Consider the following 18,542-nt stretch of genomic DNA (forward strand, 5'->3'; position numbering starts at 1 on the left):
AAATGGTCAAAGGCCTGGAAACGATGCCTTATGAGGAACGGCTAAGGGAGCTGGGCATGTTTAGCCTGGAGAAGAGGAGGTTAAGGGGTGATATGATAGCCATGTTCAAATATATAAAAGGATGTCACATAGAGGAGGGAGAAAGGTTGTTTTCTGCTGCCCCAGAGAAGCGGACACGGAGCAATGGTTCCAAACTACAAGAAAGAAGATTCCACCTAAACATTAGGAAGAACTTCCTGACAGTAAGAGCTGTTTGACAGTGGAATTTGCTGCCAAGGAGTGTGGTGGAGTCTCCTTCTTTGGAGGTCTTTAAGCAGAGGCTTGGCAACCATATGTCAGGAGTGCTCTGATGGTGTTTCCTGCTTGGCAGGGGGTTGGACTCGATGGCCCTGGTGGTCTCTTCCAACTCTAGGATTCTATGAATCAGATGGCATCTTTACTTTTTGTCGTCAGATGCTCCTTTGTATTCAGACCAGGCCTGAGTAAAATAATGTAGCACTTGGGAAGGAAGATGCAGCCCAGGAGCCCAGCACTGGAGGCCAACATAGAGAATACCTGCACGGCCACCATGTATTTCCCCTTGGTGCTCAGGTAGGTGGGCACAAAGGACACCCAAACACTGCAGAAGACCAGCATGCTGAAGGTGATCAGCTTGGCTTCATTGAAGGCCCCAGGCAGCTTCCTGGCTAGGAAAGCTACAGTGAAGCAGGTGGCAGCCAGGAAGCCCATGTAGCCAAGGACAGTGTAGAACATGGCAGCAGACCCTACATTACATTGCAGGGTAATCTCTGCAGGTTGGGAGTACAAGTCTGAGTCTGGGAATGGGGGAGATATTCCCAGCCAGGTGGTGCAGATGAGATTAATGTGATTTGAAATAATGTGATATGATTGGCCTGTTAATAAAAATTATGTTTTTTAAAAAAGAGATCAAAACATGATGGTAATCTGCCAGTTTCCTACGCCCATAGTGATTTCGATCCGTCTTGGCCTGAAGGCTATCATTGCTTATATTCAACGCACGTGTTTTCTGTGAAAGACCAGAAGCAATGCAAAGTGAAGGAGAATCTTTCAGGTTTCCCTCAGGACGTCCTTGAAAGGACCCTGTTTCAGGACACTTACAGCATTTACAACACGGTCCGAGCTCTGGCCCATGCCTTAAATGCTGCGTATTTCTCTAGATCCAAGAGGGTGGTGATGATGGGTCAGAACAGGTTGGAAGATGAAAAAGTCCAACCATCATAGGTATTCATTTTCCTTCTCTAATGATCTGGATGGATTTTGTTCCATTTTAAATAACGATTTGTTCATTGACAGATTTGTAGGTCCATTTCCCTTAATTAACAGAAATTAACCAAGCATTTAAAAAGGAGATAAATGAGGTTATAAAATACTGTTCATCAAAATGATTAAAGCAGACAAAGCTCAAACCAAGAAAAACTTAGTTGGTCTCTAAGGTGCTACTGGACATTTTTTTTTATTTTTAAAATATATTTCTACTGTGTCAGAACAGCACGGCTACGTACCTGAGTCAATATGATTCAGTACAGAATTAATAGACCCTTCAATAGTTACCTTGATCTGCAAGACTATGGACTGCTAGCAATTATCATGTGACCCTTTCAAAGAGAAGACCAAAGATTCTTTAAAAGGAAATGACATTCATATTACATCTCCATTCATATACATTCCTAGGTATGCCATCATAATAGCAAGATAGAAATATACTGCAAGTCAGAAGTTCAATAAAGTGTATTTCCAAAGTTTCTCCACAAACCCATTCCAAGACCAAATGGTTCCCTGGTCTAGGAGATGGTGTCTCTATAGAGAAGAGCAACACACCTGCCTTCACCCCCTAGTCTAGCCTGGTGCAGGATCATAAACTCAGGTGGGCAGAGCTAGGTAAGCTCAGACACACCCAGTTTGTTCACCCAAATTATGGAATCAAGGAATTGTAGAATTAGAAGGAACCCTGAAAGTCATCTAGTCCCACATACTGCAATGCAGGAATCTCGAGTAAATCATTCTTGACAGATGGCCATCCAACCTCTGCTGACAAACCTCCAATGAAGGAGAGTCCACAACCTCCGAGGGAGACTGTTCCTCTGTCAAACAGCTCTTAGCGTCAGAAAGTTCTTGGCAATGCAAGACAAATCAGTCCACTCATGTGCAATCAAATCATGAAACAGCATGTTTTTAACGTGGACTGATCTCACATTCAGCAGTAGCAGCACCAGACCAGATGTCTTTGTAGATCTTTGTAGATCTGCTACTAGTAACCTCTGGTGGTGTGAGAGGGCTGGAACAAGGAACAGAGACCAAACACCTCGCCCTCCACCCCTGATGGTGGCCAGCCCCACCCCCACTCCAACCAGCCTTTCCCCTGCCCACCACCACTGGAATTAGGGCAGCATCTTGACCACGCCCTGCTACCTGCCCACCTGGAAGCATTAAATCATTTCCATTCACCCCGTTTACAGTTGGGGGATTAGGCCACAGAATACTAATCTAAGGCACATTATTAGACATGCCCCACACTGTCAGAAAAAGATGTTAGTTCCTCTAGCTGCTTTCCTCCCACTGACTCTCATTCAGAGGCGGAACTCCACCAAACCAAACTTCAATTAGGATCTCACCCTGGTTGAGGGTCACAAGCCTGCCTCATGCAGTTCCAGGCCTGCAAGTCTGCAGCCTGTCTGGTAGCTGCCACAACCGCAGCCGCACGCAGCCATAGCTTGGAGCAAGACTCAGAGAGGAGGTGCCATTCCCTTCCCAACCCCAACACAGAGGCTCTAGGACGGAACCTATTTCTTGGTCTGCTCAGCTGATGGAAGAGCCCATTCTGAAAGACCTCAAGTATATTGGGGAAATGATATACCAATGGTCCTTAACTCCAGTAAAATTGGGGTAAAATTGGCAAAAGATAAAGATGACCTATCAAGATATTGGGGGCCCAAGTTGTTTCAGGGTTTTAAGCACTAACGTGAACAATGAAATCTGAGCTTCCAGTGACAATGTTGCTGGACTCCAAAGCTGTGGATCTCGTCCACCCAGAGGAGCGCAGCCCCTTTTAGCTCAGACCATCTTCCCACTCAAGAACATGGAAGATAGAACATCTCTAAGTTTTCAAAATTCGTCTTCAATTTCCTTTAGGAGCAGATTATTTTGCGGACCTACAAGAAACAGTTGGAAGCAATACACTGGGCATTTGTGTCAAGTTTCAGGTTTAAAATGGTGAATTGCAAAGCCTCCTGTGGAACTTCCCTATATACCAGGGGTCCAGGTTCTCACCTTGATAACACGGTACGCGAAGATAATTAAAAAGAGGATTTATTGCAAAAAAACAACAACAACAGATAACTCCGGTGGCTGTAACGTACCACTGTCATTAATCATGATGACCCTTCCTGAACTCTCCTTTCTTTTTCTACAGAATATACTGAACCGGCGCTGTTTGCGCCCTTTGTTTTTCTTCCTGTCTAACAGACCTCCCATACAGCGATTGCATGAACTAATTGGCTCAGCTCCGACTTCCTCTTTTCCTGTCTATTTTCCCGCCTGTTCACTCTTTCAAAGTGTTGGCTCTGTTCCCCTACTCTCACGCTATCAGTCGTCCCCTTGGCAACCTGCAATCCTAGGGCTGGGGGAGATGAAGCAAGCTGATGGTCTGCCTGATTAACCCCTAAGCTTCTCTGCTCCTGGCTGCTTTCTGCAACCTGTGGCTGATCTTCACTGAGAGCTGTCTCATTCCTGACATTATCTATCAGGGAAGGGAATCCCTATGTTTCACACAGAGGCAGAAATAAGGAGAGGAATATTTACAAGAAGTGGTCACAAAAACAAAGTGAAATAATTTGAAATACATCCAGCTTTCCGCTGGATATTCCAGTTATGCAGCCTTGTGCCAAATCCACTTCCTTCTGCACAAAAGGAAGAAAATGTCAGACTCTGTGTGCGGCATACATGTTACATATACAAATGTATTTGTGGAAAATAAGATCATGCAACACCGGTCAGGGTGACACAGATATAAAGATCACCCGGGCATATTAGAGGATATATTTGAAGCATGTTCTGAAAAGGGTTCCTATTTAGTGATACATTAAATCAAAAGGGCCTCTGATCATCCTGGGATGACTGTGCATTCACTTTGGAAATGACATGTTAGGTTTTGGATAGATAAAAAAAATAGTTACAAGAGCAGCTCATAATAAACACCTGAAAGGGAAATAGCTTCTTCTCATAAGTATTATGCTGCACGCAGATTCCCTTGGTGGGAAAAGTGCATTAAGAATCAAATTCCATCTTTTGTTTTTGTTGTCAGGTGCTCCTTTGTGTTCAAATCAGGCCTCAGCACAATAATGTAGCACTTGGGAAGGAAGATGCAGCCCAGAAGCCCAGCACTGGAGGCCAACATAGAGAAGACCTGCACGGCTACCATGTATTTCCCCTTGGTGCTCAGGTAGGTGGGCACAAAGGACACCCAAACACTGCAGAAGACCAGCATGCTGAAGGTGATGAGCTTGGCTTCATTGAAGGACCCGGGAAGCTTCCTGGCCAGGAAAGCCACTGTGAAGCAGATGGCAGCCAGAAAGCCCATGTAGCCCAGGGCACCATGAAACATGGCAGAAGACCCTACATTACATTACAGGATAATCTCTGCAGGTTGGGAGTGCATGTCTGAGTCTGGGAATGAAGGAGATATTCCCAGCCAGGTGGCGCACATTAGAACTTGGACACCGGAAGAGGAAAGAACAACAGCATTGGCCGGACTCTTCGCCAGCCATTTCTTCACCCTGCCTGCCTGGAAGATAAGTCAAAGCCCTCGATGGCACATGAGGTCTTTACATATGCAGCAAGCATTTCAAGCTCTCATTTCCGAAATGTCTGTGTCAAAAGTGGGTACTTTGCTTGAGTTTTGCCAAGGAATCAATCACTATGTTTATGATAATTATGTGGGGAACAATCCTCTCTGGAATCACTGTGGAGCTTGAGGAGCAGCTGCAGCGCTGGAAGAAAACATTCCAATCTGTTTTCTCCTGCTCTGGAGGGTAGGACTCGAACCAGTGGCTTCACGTTAAAAGAAAGGAGACTCCAACTAAACTTCAGAAAAAACTTTATGACAGTAAGAGCTGTTTGAGAGTGGAATGGTCCCCCTTGGGAGGTTGTGGACTTTCCTTCCTTGGAGGTTCTTAAGCAGAGTTTGGATGGCCATCCGTCATGAATGCGTTAGTTGATATTCCTGCATTGCACGGGGTTAGACCGGATGCCCCTTACGGTTCCTACCAACTCTGAACTTCCATAATGCTATGATTATGTGCTCACAATATCTCACTGATGTGGCAAAATGTGATCCTAGAATTACAACTATTTAAGATACATCACTACATAAGCCAGGATGAAACTATTCTTTCAGGACATGTGGGGGAACTTCTGTTGCCTGGTGGACTTTTGCTTTGCATACTGAAAAACAACCATAGAAGTCTGCTGTGCCAGTCAAATATTTTATTTCAGAGTATTTGTATCTCTCCCCATCACCTCATATCCTCTCCTGACAAAGTTTTTTGGTATTCAAATATTTCATTTTAGACCAGCAAGTGGCTGCATTTTGTTATTGCCTTTCTGTTCACAGATTCCTACAATGGAAAAGAATGTACAAAGAATCAGATGGCATATTTACTTTTTGTCGTCAGATGCTCCTTTGTGTTCAGATCAGGCCTCAGTACAATAATGTAGCACTTAGGAAGGAAGATGCAGCCCAGAAGCCCAGCACTGGAGGCCAAGATAGAGAAGACCTGCACGGCTACCATGTATTTCCCCTTGGTGCTCAGGTAGGTGGGCACAAAGGACACCCAAACACTGCAGAAGACCAGCATGCTGAAGGTGATCAGCTTGGCCTCATTGAAGGCCCCAGGCAGCTTCCTGGCTAGGAAAGCCACCGTGAAACAGATGGCAGCCTGGAAGCCCATGTAGCCAAGGGCTCCATAAAACATGGCAGGAGACCCTAAATTACATTGCAGGATAATCTCTGTAGGCTGGGAGTTCATATCAGTGTCTGGGAATGGGGGAGAGGTCCCCAGCCAGATGGTGCACATTAGAACTTGGACACTGGAAGAGGAAAGAACAACAGCATTGGCCAGACTCTTCCCCAGCCATTTCTTCACCCTGTTCCCTGGCTTTGTGGCCAGGAAAGCCAGCACAACGGTAATGGTTTTGGCCAACAAAGAAGAAACAGCAACTGAGAAGATGAGGACAAATGCAATTTGTTGGAGAAGACAGGTCGCTTTCCTTGGCTGGCCAATGAAGAGCAAGGAGGACAAAAAGGAGAGCAAGAGGGATACAAGGAGGGTGTAGGAAAGGTCTCTGTTGTTGGCTTTGACTATGGGAGTTCTTGAGTATTTGATGAAAATTCCTAACACCAAGCATGTGATTAAGGAGAATAACAAGGTAAAGAAAGACAAGAGAATCCCCAAATAGTCTTCATAGGACAGGAAAGTGATAATCTTGGGAACACATTGATCTTGGTCCTTGTTTGAGTGCTGATCTTCTGGACATTTGGTGCAGACGTCTGCATGTGAAAGGAAGATGAGTGATTTCAGTACACAGGGTCCCAAGCAAGGGACATTGCCAGCCCCAGCAGGAGATACTATGACTTGAATCGGCAATCTTTTACATGCAAATCAGATCCTGTGCTACTGAACTACAGCAGACACATCTGAAGTTTTCTGTAAAGCCTCTGGCAAGGCTGGTGGAAAGCGGTGGGCATCCAGCTGATGAAAACACATTCTGTTTCCTAGGAGGAAAGCATGGGTCCCACATGGGGCGCCAGAAGAGAACTTTCAGAGAAACCAAATGTCCTATTTCTAAAGACAGGAAACCCGATTCAAAATCAAACCACAAGGAGTCTGTCATCACTACACACAATGGTTTACAGAATCCCCAACCTTGGGTAAAGAGGGGTTTTTTTGGGGGGGAGGGATGAAATAAAGAAATAACATTGTGTTGGACAGTATTTCAATGGTTGCCCTATTCCTTCCCTCACTTGCCTTCCACAGTGGAGATGGTCCCTTTTACACAGGGAGCACAATCATAGCAGCAAAGTGGCTCTCCTTCCCGGATGACCTTGACATCCCCAATATGACAGCTCTCAGCACATCTGGATTGAGGGATGGTCTGCCCATAAAGAAAGATGGTCAGGAATTAGTAGTATTGTGGGATGTAAAGGTGCAGTCAAGTGCAACATTCCGACAGAGGACTAACGGCCTACATGTTCTAACCAGTTGCTGTGACAACCAGTTTGTCGGTTTCTGGCAGTTTTGAAAGATAACTGCTGAGTTGCAGTCACCTTAGGACCAACTTCCCTCTGGTATAGTTCACTTGCTTGTTATGTAACCTAAGCCTGCCTTCAGGTACGCTTCTATAAACCTGAAAGAATCTGAGAGTAAAATGGTTTTATATTACATGAATCAGATTCGTGTGTGTATTCCTATAGAGGGATTCTAAGGGATTTTTAACCAGGAAGGCATAATTATTAGTAGAACTCAGACAAGTCAGCAACCTTGACCTTGACATCCTCAATATGACAGCTGGATTGAGGGATGGTCTGCCCATAAAGAAAGATGGTCAGGAATTAGTGGTAACCATACCTTTACTAAATTGTTCAGGGAATTTTAAACAAAAATAGATTGTGAAGACCTCCAACAGAACCTCTCCAAACCTGAGTGACTGAGTAGTAAATTGGCGAAGGTAATTCAAAGCAAACTAGTGTGTAGTGCCAGTGGCGTAGCGTGGGGGGTGCAGGGGGGGGCGGACGCACCGGGCGAAACATCTGGGGGGTAGGGTTAGGGGGCGCAAATCCACAGGTTAGGGGGCACAAATTACTTGCCTTGCCCCGGGTGCTGACAACCCATGCTACGCCACTGTGTAGTGCTGCAAGTTGAGGCAAAAAATCTTATTTTCATAAGTATGCTCCTGGGAATTGAAGTGGGGGTGACTATTCCTACAAACCTAAAATCATTTTCAATCCCATATCCTCTTGTTTTCTTTTTCCTTTTTGGCAGGTCCACAAATTAACCTGAATGGTTCAACCCACCTTTTTAAACCAAAGGGGCCACACGATGGCATCCTGATCAATGGTGACTTTTACGCCTGCGGATCCCTCTCTCTCCACACTCCCAACTTTCCCTACGTGAAGGGAGTCATTGGGAAGCGTCACAATGTTCACCAGGTCAAATTCAGCTGTCAGGTCCCCATTCTCATCTAAATATGCTCCACCCATAGAAGCATTGTAGAACTGAAAATCGCTCAGGAAACGGTGAAACTGGAATGACAGAGAAAATCGCAGCATATATATATATATATATATATGCTTTCGTAGATTTTCACGGGTACAGGAATGCAGGTTTTGGTGTCCTCGGGTGTCTTCCCGTGTAAAAGTTGGGGTGTCTAGGCGACGTTGGGGTGTCTAGCACCTCCGGATGCTGCACCCCCCTGCAATCCCTACACAGATCTGGCTGACACAAGCCACAAAACAACAGCTCGCCCCTATACACGAAGCCAAGCCAAAGCACAACTAAGTGCAATACAGCCATCTTCTCAGGAAAACTCTTCACAAAGTTCAAGAGGTCAAGACACAAAGACTTTAGCAACTAATCCACACCTAATGACCCACCTAAGTGGTACTCAGGATATCACTCAAGAAATCACTCAAGGTATCTCTCAAGTAATTAAGGAACAAAAGAAGAAAAGGCACACTAGCCTGGGAACTTCCTCTCTGCCCAGAACATTGGAGGCTAGACACCACACCCCCTCTACAGTATTTATAGGAACTCAAACATTGAGATCCCGCTCTGTTCCAGTAACAAGAAGCCGAAAGCACCAGCCTGAAGATGACGAGTGAGACCTCGTCGAAACGTCGCCTAGACACCCCAACTTTTACACGGGAAGACACCCGAGGACACCAAAACCTGCATATATATATATATATATATATATATATATATATATATATATATGCTTTCGTAGATTTTCACGGGTACAGGAATGCAGGTTTTGGTGTCCTCGGGTGTCTTCCCGTGTAAAAGTTGGGGTGTCTAGGCGACGTTTCGACGAGGTCTCACTCGTCATCTTCAGGCTGGTGCTTTCGGCTTCTTGTTACTGGAACAGAGCGGGATCTCAATGTTTGAGTTCCTATAAATACTGTAGAGGGGGTGTGGTGTCTAGCCTCCAATGTTCTGGGCAGAGAGGAAGTTCCCAGGCTAGTGTGCCTTTTCTTCTTTTGTTCCTTAATTACTTGAGAGATACCTTGAGTGATTTCTTGAGTGATATCCTGAGTACCACTTAGGTGGGTCATTAGGTGTGGATTAGTTGCTAAAGTCTTTGTGTCTTGACCTCTTGAACTTTGTGAAGAGTTTTCCTGAGAAGATGGCTGTATTGCACTTAGTTGTGCTTTGGCTTGGCTTCGTGTATAGGGGCGAGCTGTGGTTTTGTGGCTTGTGTCAGCCAGATCTGTGTAGGGATTGCAGGGGGGTGCAGCATCCGGAGGTGCCACCATGGATTGGCTACTGGATGGTGTCAGTAATTCATCTGTGGAGAGGGTCTGGGTTTGGGTCTGGTGTGGTTGATTGGTGTTGGCGTTCTGTGTGCCTCTGGATCTGGTGTCAGTTTTTGTGGGGAGGGCTAATTTCCAGATGTCTGGCAAGCGGGATGTGTCGTCACGCTTGTTCATGTTGTGAGGGTGTTTCTCTATCTCGATGGCTTCCATGATTATTCTCTTGTGGTGATGTTCCGTGTTAAAGAGCAATTTGGAATCTGCAAAATTAATTTCGTGTCCTGTTTCTTTCATGTGTAAACACACACCAACCGCTACTTACATGCACAATCACACCACCACCCTGCACAAATAAACTCCGTAGCCAAGACTCTCATCTCCAGAACCAAACGCCTGGCTGACAAAGACCACTTGACAACTGAGTTACAGAATCTCTCAAATGTGTTAATTGCCAATGGATACCAGCAAAACAGGATTACGAAGCTAATCCAAAAGGAAACACCCCCCAAAAACCAAGACACAGAAGAAAACAATGGCATGGCCCTCCTTCCTTATATCAAGGGCACTACAGATAAAATTAGCAAAATCCTCCATAAACACAATATCAAAACAGCCTTTTGCACCAACCAAAAAATAGCCAATATCCTCAGAAACCCCAAGGATAAAATCCAGTTGGAAAACCAAGGGATCTATGAAATACCCTGCAAAGTCTGCCCAGCCACGTACATTGGACAAACAAACAGACGAATAAATGCACGTATCGCAGAACACAAGAATGCCGTCAAAAAAGAAGAAAAAACTTCCTCTCTTTTCCAACACATGAAAGAAACAGGACACGAAATTAATTTTGCAGATTCCAAATTGCTCTTTAACACGGAACATCACCACAAGAGAATAATCATGGAAGCCATCGAGATAGAGAAACACCCTCACAACATGAACAAGCGTGACGACACATCCCGCTTGCCAGACATCTGGAAATTAGCCCTCCCCACAAAAACTGACACCAGATCCAGAGGCACACAGAACGCCAACACCAATCAACCACACCAGACCCAAACCCAGACCCTCTCCACAGATGAATTACTGACACCATCCAGTAGCCAATCCATGGTGGCACCTCCGGATGCTGCACCCCCCTGCAATCCCTACACAGATCTGGCTGACACAAGCCACAAAACCACAGCTCGCCCCTATACACGAAGCCAAGCCAAAGCACAACTAAGTGCAATACAGCCATCTTCTCAGGAAAACTCTTCACAAAGTTCAAGAGGTCAAGACACAAAGACTTTAGCAACTAATCCACACCTAATGACCCACCTAAGTGGTACTCAGGATATCACTCAAGAAATCACTCAAGGTATCTCTCAAGTAATTAAGGAACAAAAGAAGAAAAGGCACACTAGCCTGGGAACTTCCTCTCTGCCCAGAACATTGGAGGCTAGACACCACACCCCCTCTACAGTATTTATAGGAACTCAAACATTGAGATCCCGCTCTGTTCCAGTAACAAGAAGCCGAAAGCACCAGCCTGAAGATGACGAGTGAGACCTCGTCGAAACGTCGCCTAGACACCCCAACTTTTACACGGGAAGACACCCGAGGACACCAAAACCCATATATATATATATATGTGTGTGTGTGTGTGTGTGTGTGTGTGTGTGTGTGTGTTTATTAAATGTTCTACATATTTTACAATAAACTAAATCATTCAGTCGAAACAAAATAAAAAAATTCCTTCCAGTAGCACCTTAGAGACCAACTAAGTTTTTTATTGATGTGAGCTTGTCAATGGATTGCTTCGTTTGTCTTCGATAATTAGGAAAGTGAGATATGCTGAAAATAATTATGGTGGTATACCTAGGGATGGATATGAATGGAGAGTTAATATGAATGTCATTTAGTTTTGAAGAATCTTTAGTCTTCTCTTTGAAAGGGTGACATGATCATTGCTAGCAGTCTATAGTCTTGCAGATCAAGGTAACCATTGAAGGGTCTATCAATTCTGTATCAATCATTTTGACCTACAGTATTTTAAAACCTCATTCATCTCTTTTTAATGCTTGGTTAATTTCTGTTAATTAAAGGAAATGGACCTACAAATCTGTCATTGAACGAATCATTATTTAAAATGGAACAATATCCATCCAGATCATTAGAGGAGGAAAATGAATACCTGTGATGCTTGGACTTTTTCATCTTCCAACCTGTTCTGTCCCACCATCACCAACCTCTTGGATCTAGAGGAGTACGCAGCATTTAAGGCATGGGCCAGAGCTCGGACAGTGTTGTAAATGCTGTAAGTGTCCTGAAACAGGCTCCTTTCAAGGACTTCTTGAGGGAAACCTGAAAGGTTCTCCTTCACTTTGCATCGCTTCTGGCCTTTCACAGAAAACACGTGCTTTGAATATAAGCAATTATAGCCTTGAGCCCAAAATGGATGGACATTACTATAGACATAGAAAACTGGCAGATTTCCATCCTGTTTTGATCTTTTTTTGGTTTGGATAAAGAAAGATAAATATCCATGAATGTGCTTGTTCTCAAGTAGTTTGGGAGACATGTTGGAGCTGGCGTATGAGAGAGCTATGGTGATCCAAACTTTCCCAGTAATGGGTTTCAGGGTTTCACCCACTATTTCTAGCGTAGTTGCAGCTTCTAGGGTGGACTGAGAGTGCCCATAGTAAAGAAACACATTGATTCGCCTGTCCATGGAAAGTGAAATCTTATTCCTGAGCTTTGTGTACTCATCTGCTTTAAACAGACTCTCTCGTGGAATGGTTTGTGAGAAAGCAAGGCAGACACCACCCTTAGCAAGTGCAGGTGCCAGGGTGCTCAGAAACCTTTTTCCATTGTCAGAGTCAGGAGCTATGAGCCCGATCCAAGTCCATTTGAAATGCAGGAGCAGTCTGGTAATCCCTGAGCTTGGAGGTTCATCATTTGGAGTCAATCTGTAGAGCAAAGGAGATTGCATTTTGTCAACAGCATGATGATCAGAAGCATAACTGACCTAGGAAGAAAAGGAAGATATAGAGGGTTTTATTGGTCAACTGGAAATTGTGCTCAGGGAGAGCCATATTCTGCCGTGCTACTCTGGAAAGGAGATGTAGGACACATTTGGCAACAATACACTCTGGTCAGTGACTGAAATAAATCAATTCATTTATTATAGGCAACAGTTTAATATGTCTTCAACATCGTTCTCTTCCTGAATGTTGTCTCCACCCCCCATGTTTCAGACTCTGTAGAGTAAATGTATGTTGCATTTTCTACTTTTACCATGTGGTTCAAGGGAGGGGTCAATTTTTAGCTCACTTGAGTGTTTCACATGAGTTTTGTTCCTTAGATTTTTCCCTAAGATTCCCCTCCCCCCGCCCAATATTTATTTATCCATCTTAAAGTCCCAGGGCAAGTTACTAAAATAGGTTTGTGTGAAGCCATCCCAGAGATGTCTTCTGGAGGCCAAATTTCGGTCAAACAAAGGTCCGATTCATGTCCCATTTAAATTGCTATTTTCCTAGAAAAATAGGTTACAGAACACACCATGAACCCTTGTCCTCTTATAAAGTGCCGGCTGAAAAAAGAATCTGTTTCCTCCTTGTGAACTTCCTGTTGTAGCTTCTAAGAGACATCACTCCATCCAAAATGCTTGTTCCCCCCTTAGACTGCTCTGGTGACTCTCTTTTCAAAGCATTCTTCACCCAGCAGTACATATCCTTCAACAAAGGAAGAGTCTCCTTGATCCGGCCAATGGCCCATCTAGTGTGATATCGTGTTCTCAAAGAGGCCAACAAGATGCTTGTAAGAAACCAGCAACTGGCACCCAAAAGCATTGGTGCCTCCAACTAGGAAGGTAGATCACAGTCATCATGCCTAGCATTCATCGATAGCCCTTGCCTTCATGAATTGGTTTAATTCACTCTTAGAACCTTCACTGCCTCCTCTGGGAGTGAGTTTCATAATTTGCTTCCTATTCAAAGAAGTGGCTGTTCTCTGCATGTTGCCCATGCTAGTGTATTCATACCTGGGGGATTTTGTAGCTTTCTAGGATAGTTGAAATCTGGAGTGAGGTGTCAGAGTTGACCCCTTCAATGAAAACCAAGGGCTTCTTCTCTCTTCCGCAGTGGTAGTTTGGGACATTGGCCCTCCCAGGAGAAAGAAGATCTAGCGTGGCATCATAGGTCATCCTTGCATTGAAATAATTCTCATAGATGTCATAGCCCAGCGTGATGTTGGGTAAGATCCCGGGGTCCTGGTTAATCTCATGGATGGCAATCATGAAGGACAGGAGAAACCAGTATGCTACCGTATCTGCTACCCTGCAACAAAGCATGAAGCCTAATGTCAGTCTCCGTTCAGTGAAAAGTGTCAAGTCCCTGCTTTCTCAATCCTATAAGAAATTGCACCCAATTCCGGTGGAGCGCGTAACCGACTGCAGGCGAGGGTTCTTTCTGCGGAGGAAACCCCAGCTTTTTCGCCAGGATTTGGAGGTTTTTAGGGCGCCAAAACCCCCCGTCAAGCCTCTGGAGGGTGTCCAGAGGTCCAGGTACCCGGCAGTGCCAGGCAGCCGTTCGTTTGGTCGTCAGGTAGTCTTTGGAAAAAGGCGAAGAGTACGACGGAACGGGCGGTAGGCAGTCGGGCAGCCATTACAGCGGCGTTTCACGGCGATTTAGCAAAGCCCCGAGCCTGCAAGGGATAGCGCTCCGCTCTCAAAACGAAGAAACTCGGATTTGTAAACGAATTGGACATAATAAGCAATAATAAACAACAAGGAAGCCTCCGAGTAACAAGGGAGAAAGTCCGAGTTCAGCGCTGGTTTTTGACTTCACTGAAAAAAGACGCAGTGTTACGAGCAGAGCCTAAAGAGAAAGTAAGTTACCACTAGCGGATACTGTATCGGTCTCCCTCGGGTAGCTAAAGTTAAAAAGCTAAAAAGAAACCCCCCTTTATTCCAAAGGGAGAAAATTAAGAGGGAGCAGAAAAGAGGCGTGATAGAAGGAAAGCTCAGTCAGTAGGGCATTTGTTTAACTGGAAATACAGACAGGACTGTTGCAAAAAAAATTTCCGGGAAGAGTGAAAGCAGCGAGAAGACGCTCTGACGCCATTTTCAGTGGGAGAGGCAAGGAGAAGCGCCCCAGATGACATATTAAAGGACTTTAAAAAACCAAACGCTTAATGTGGGGATATAGGGCATTAAAAAATACTGTGGTTTGACGTTGGAGGGGCCACGTACCCACGCCCCCACCCACTATTTCCCCGCTGTGCTCTCACCCCCGCTACCCCCGCTTGAGAAGTTGGTTAAGTAACCCCATTTTCAGAAATTGGAAATTGGAAATTGGAAATAGACTGAATAGACAGATTTCTACTGAGGCGTCCGCCTAATACTTCATTGTGACACCTTACAACTTTAGAACTAAGGGAACTAAGCTGTTTCTCTCTCGTGGTTCCGGACGCAGTGAAAGATATCAGCTCAGGAGAGAACTTACCCACCCACTTTTCAGGACTAAATCTCTGGATTTGGCTAATACGAATGTTCACCGTTAGGTGCACTTAACTTGGCACCCAAACTCAGCTCATATTAGAAGTCCTAAGAGCGGCTTCTCATAACTTTATCCTATCTCCACATGGACTGCATGGTCTCACAAGTTCATTAATCAGGTCCACGGACACCAAGCTACCGATTGGAATAGCCCGAATAGGGGCAGGAAGACCTCAAACGGACCACACTGACAACCAACGGGTAACTTATCCCCCTCGAGACTTGGGGGGGATGGGACACTAGTCAAGTTAACTAAGTGGAGAGAAACTGCGAACGAATTCGGCAATTACTGTATCCACCTATTTTTTTGGGTTTATTATTTGACATTTGTAGTTCCGCTTTGGCTACTGTTACTTGCTGTTCGCTCATTTGAATCTGTTTATAATTTTTGTGGGGATTAATTCTGGTATCGGTGCAGGGGATCTGGTCTACCCTAAGAGTCGGTTCTAGTAAGAATAAGAGCTTTAAAATATAGAAAGAAGGGATAGACTGGTAAAAACTAGTGGAATATTAGATACATAAAGATTAGCGATAATGTCATACAACCAGAAAAAAGGGGCGGAGGGGGGCACCCCAACAGAGAGGAAAGCCTCAAAACAAGAAACGGAATTTAGAACAGAAATATTGAGGATGTTTGCAGAAATAAAGCAAAGTGAGAAAAACTTAGAGACAAAACTAGAGCAGGTAGACAATAAAATTGGAAAAATGGACAAAAAGATTGAAGAGACGGTGAGCGAACTTAAAGGACAGATTAAGGAGGTATCAAAAAGAGTGGATGAGGAGCTAAAAAAGACTAAGCAGGAAATGAAAGAAATGAGACGGGAAGAAGAAAAAATGAAAGACGAGATAGCAGGTTTGCATAAAATGCAGGAAGAATTAAAAGACTCTGTCGCGATGAATGAACTTAAACAAAGAGAAGTGAATTTAAGAATGAGACAGATTCCGGAACTACAAAACGAAAATATAAAAGAAAGATTAACAAAGGAAATTGCACAGTGGATGGAGTTAGCAGAGGAGGAAGTGGCAGGAACAATACTAAATGCATATAGAATGAAAACTAAAGCAAGTAAAGTAAGGAAATTTCCAGGCGATTGTTTAGTAACATTCAAAGATAAAGAGATGAGGAACCTAATTCTGCAAAGGAATAGAGAGAAGAGACTGTACATCGATGGAAACTACATAATTGTATTTAAAGACATTCCAATAAGACTGCTGAAACGAAGAGAACCATATAAACCACTAGTGCAATTGCTTAAAAAAAACAGAATAGATTTTCGCTGGGAATTTCCGGAGGGTGTTTCCTTCTTTTATAAAGGAGTTAAAAGAAGACTGACAAGTCCCGAGGAAATAGGAAAGTTCACAAGAAGATACAAAGAACTCCAACAAGGAGAGGAGGAGCCGAAAGGAGCTGAAGGCGGGAGAAGCCCGAGGGTGGAATCAGAGCTGGGAGAAGAAGGAGAACGGTGCGAAAGGAAAACAGAGGAAGAGGAAGAAGACGAAGAAGAAGGAGAAGAACCAGAAAGACTTTAGGTAAACAAAAAACAAAAAACAAAACCCTAAATTCAATAAAAATGACATTAAAATTATGTAGTTGGAATGTTAATGGGATGAATGATAAGAAAAAACGGAATGGAATTGAGCGTTTCTTAAAAAAGAAGAACCTGGATGTCACATGTTTACAAGAAACGCATGTGGCGAAGAAACATAGAAAAATCCTGATTAATAAGAGGTTAGGGAATGAATTTATCTCCTCAGATAAAGAGAAAAAAAGGGGAGTTGTATTATACATTAAAAGCAAAATTGAGGCACACCAACTATTCAAGGACGAGGAAGGAAGAATAATTGCGGTACGTATAAATTGGCAAGGAGAAGCATTGATAATAGTGGGGATCTATGCCCCTAATGGGAATAAAACAGAATTTTTTAGAGCACTGGAAGAAAAACTATTTGATTACATGGACCAAAAAATTATAATAATGGGAGACCTGAACGATGTGGTTTCAAATGAAATGGACAGGCTAAGAAATTCAAAAAACAGAGAAGGAAAACTACCCAAGACATTTTTCACACTGACTAAGAATTGCAACCTTATCGACATATGGAGACTGAAACACCCTTTAGAAAAACAATTCACATATCATTCAGAACCGAACCAGTCATTCTCAAGATTAGACCAAATATGGATTTCGAATGAATTGTCACCAAGAGTTAAAAAAATCGAAATCCAGGCCAAAGTTATATCAGATCATAACCCAATTGAAATGGAGATGAAGGGAGTGGAAGAACGAACTTTTAGATGGAGATTAAATGATAACCTATGGGATGACCAAAAATTTGTTGAAAGAATCCGGAAAAAATTAGGGGAATACTTCCTAGATAATATAGACAAAGGGGTGAAAACAAGTATGGTATGGGACGCAAGTAAGGCTGTAATGAGGGGCCTTTTTATCCAACAAAATGTCTTGAAAAAAAAGAACAAGGAAAAGAGGTTAAAAGAGATTTTGAGGCAGATTATGGACAATGAGCAGAAACTGATCAAAAAGCCGAATAATGAAAGGATAACACAGGAAATAAAGTCCCTCCAAACACAATTTGCAATCATAATAAATAAGGAGGTTGAGTGGAACATTAAAAGGTTAAGACAAAAAAACTTTGAATTTGCCAATAAATCAGGCAAATGGCTTGCGTGGCAAGTCAAAAAGAGGAAGGAGCAAAATACAATCAACAAAATAGTAATAAACGGAGAAGAAACAACTGACCCGAAAGAAATTAGAAAAGGGTTTTTCGATTTCTATGAGCATCTCTACAGGAATAAAGAAAGGAACAACAAGAAAAAGATAGAAAGATATTTAAAAGAAAAGATGGTGAAGAAGTTGTCATCAGAGGAAAAAGATCAGCTGAATGCCCCAATTTGCAGAACAGAGATAGAAGAGGTGATAAAAGAACTGAAAAGAGGAAAGGCACCGGGTCCAGACGGGTTCACACCGAGCTATTATAAAGAAATGAAAGATACGTTGATAACACCACTAATGAATGTAATGAATAATATTTTAAAAGAAAGGGATATGCCCGGTTCGTGGAAAGAGGCCTTTATAACAATTATCCCAAAACAAGATTCGGACCTAACTCAAGTTAAGAACTACAGACCCATCTCCTTATTAAATACGGACTATAAGATCTTCGCCGGCATTTTAGCCAAAAGACTAAAAAATATATTAATAAGGATGATACATGAAGATCAGACGGGCTTCCTCCCGGGTAGGCTAATAAGAAATAATACAAGATCTATAATTAACCTTATCGAATACCTATCAGATAGTCGCGACAAACCAGCTAGCCTAATCTTCATAGACGCGGAGAAAGCCTTCGATAACGTAATTTGGGACTTCATGATTAAAAATTTGGAAGTAATGGAAGTGGGACAAGAGTTCTTAAATGGTATAGGGGCAATTTATA

At 43.4% G+C, this 18,542-nt stretch overlaps 1 long non-coding RNA gene across 1 annotated transcript; it reads right to left on the minus strand.

Annotated features, from left to right (window-relative positions):
* Positions 1 to 7,045: 7,045 nt before the first annotated feature.
* LOC310838250 lies at positions 7,046 to 12,214 on the minus strand. Its single transcript, XR_014560851.1, has 3 exons — positions 11,724 to 12,214; positions 8,090 to 8,317; positions 7,046 to 7,170 (listed from the first exon to the last, which is right to left on the minus strand). It is a non-coding gene; the product is annotated as an uncharacterized lncRNA (long non-coding RNA).
* Positions 12,215 to 18,542: the final 6,328 nt, after the last annotated feature.

The sequence above is a fragment of the Podarcis gaigeae genome (genome assembly GCF_964106915.1).
Source record: "Podarcis gaigeae genome assembly, chromosome: 2".
In the NCBI taxonomy this organism is placed as follows: domain Eukaryota; kingdom Metazoa; phylum Chordata; class Lepidosauria; order Squamata; family Lacertidae; genus Podarcis; species Podarcis gaigeae.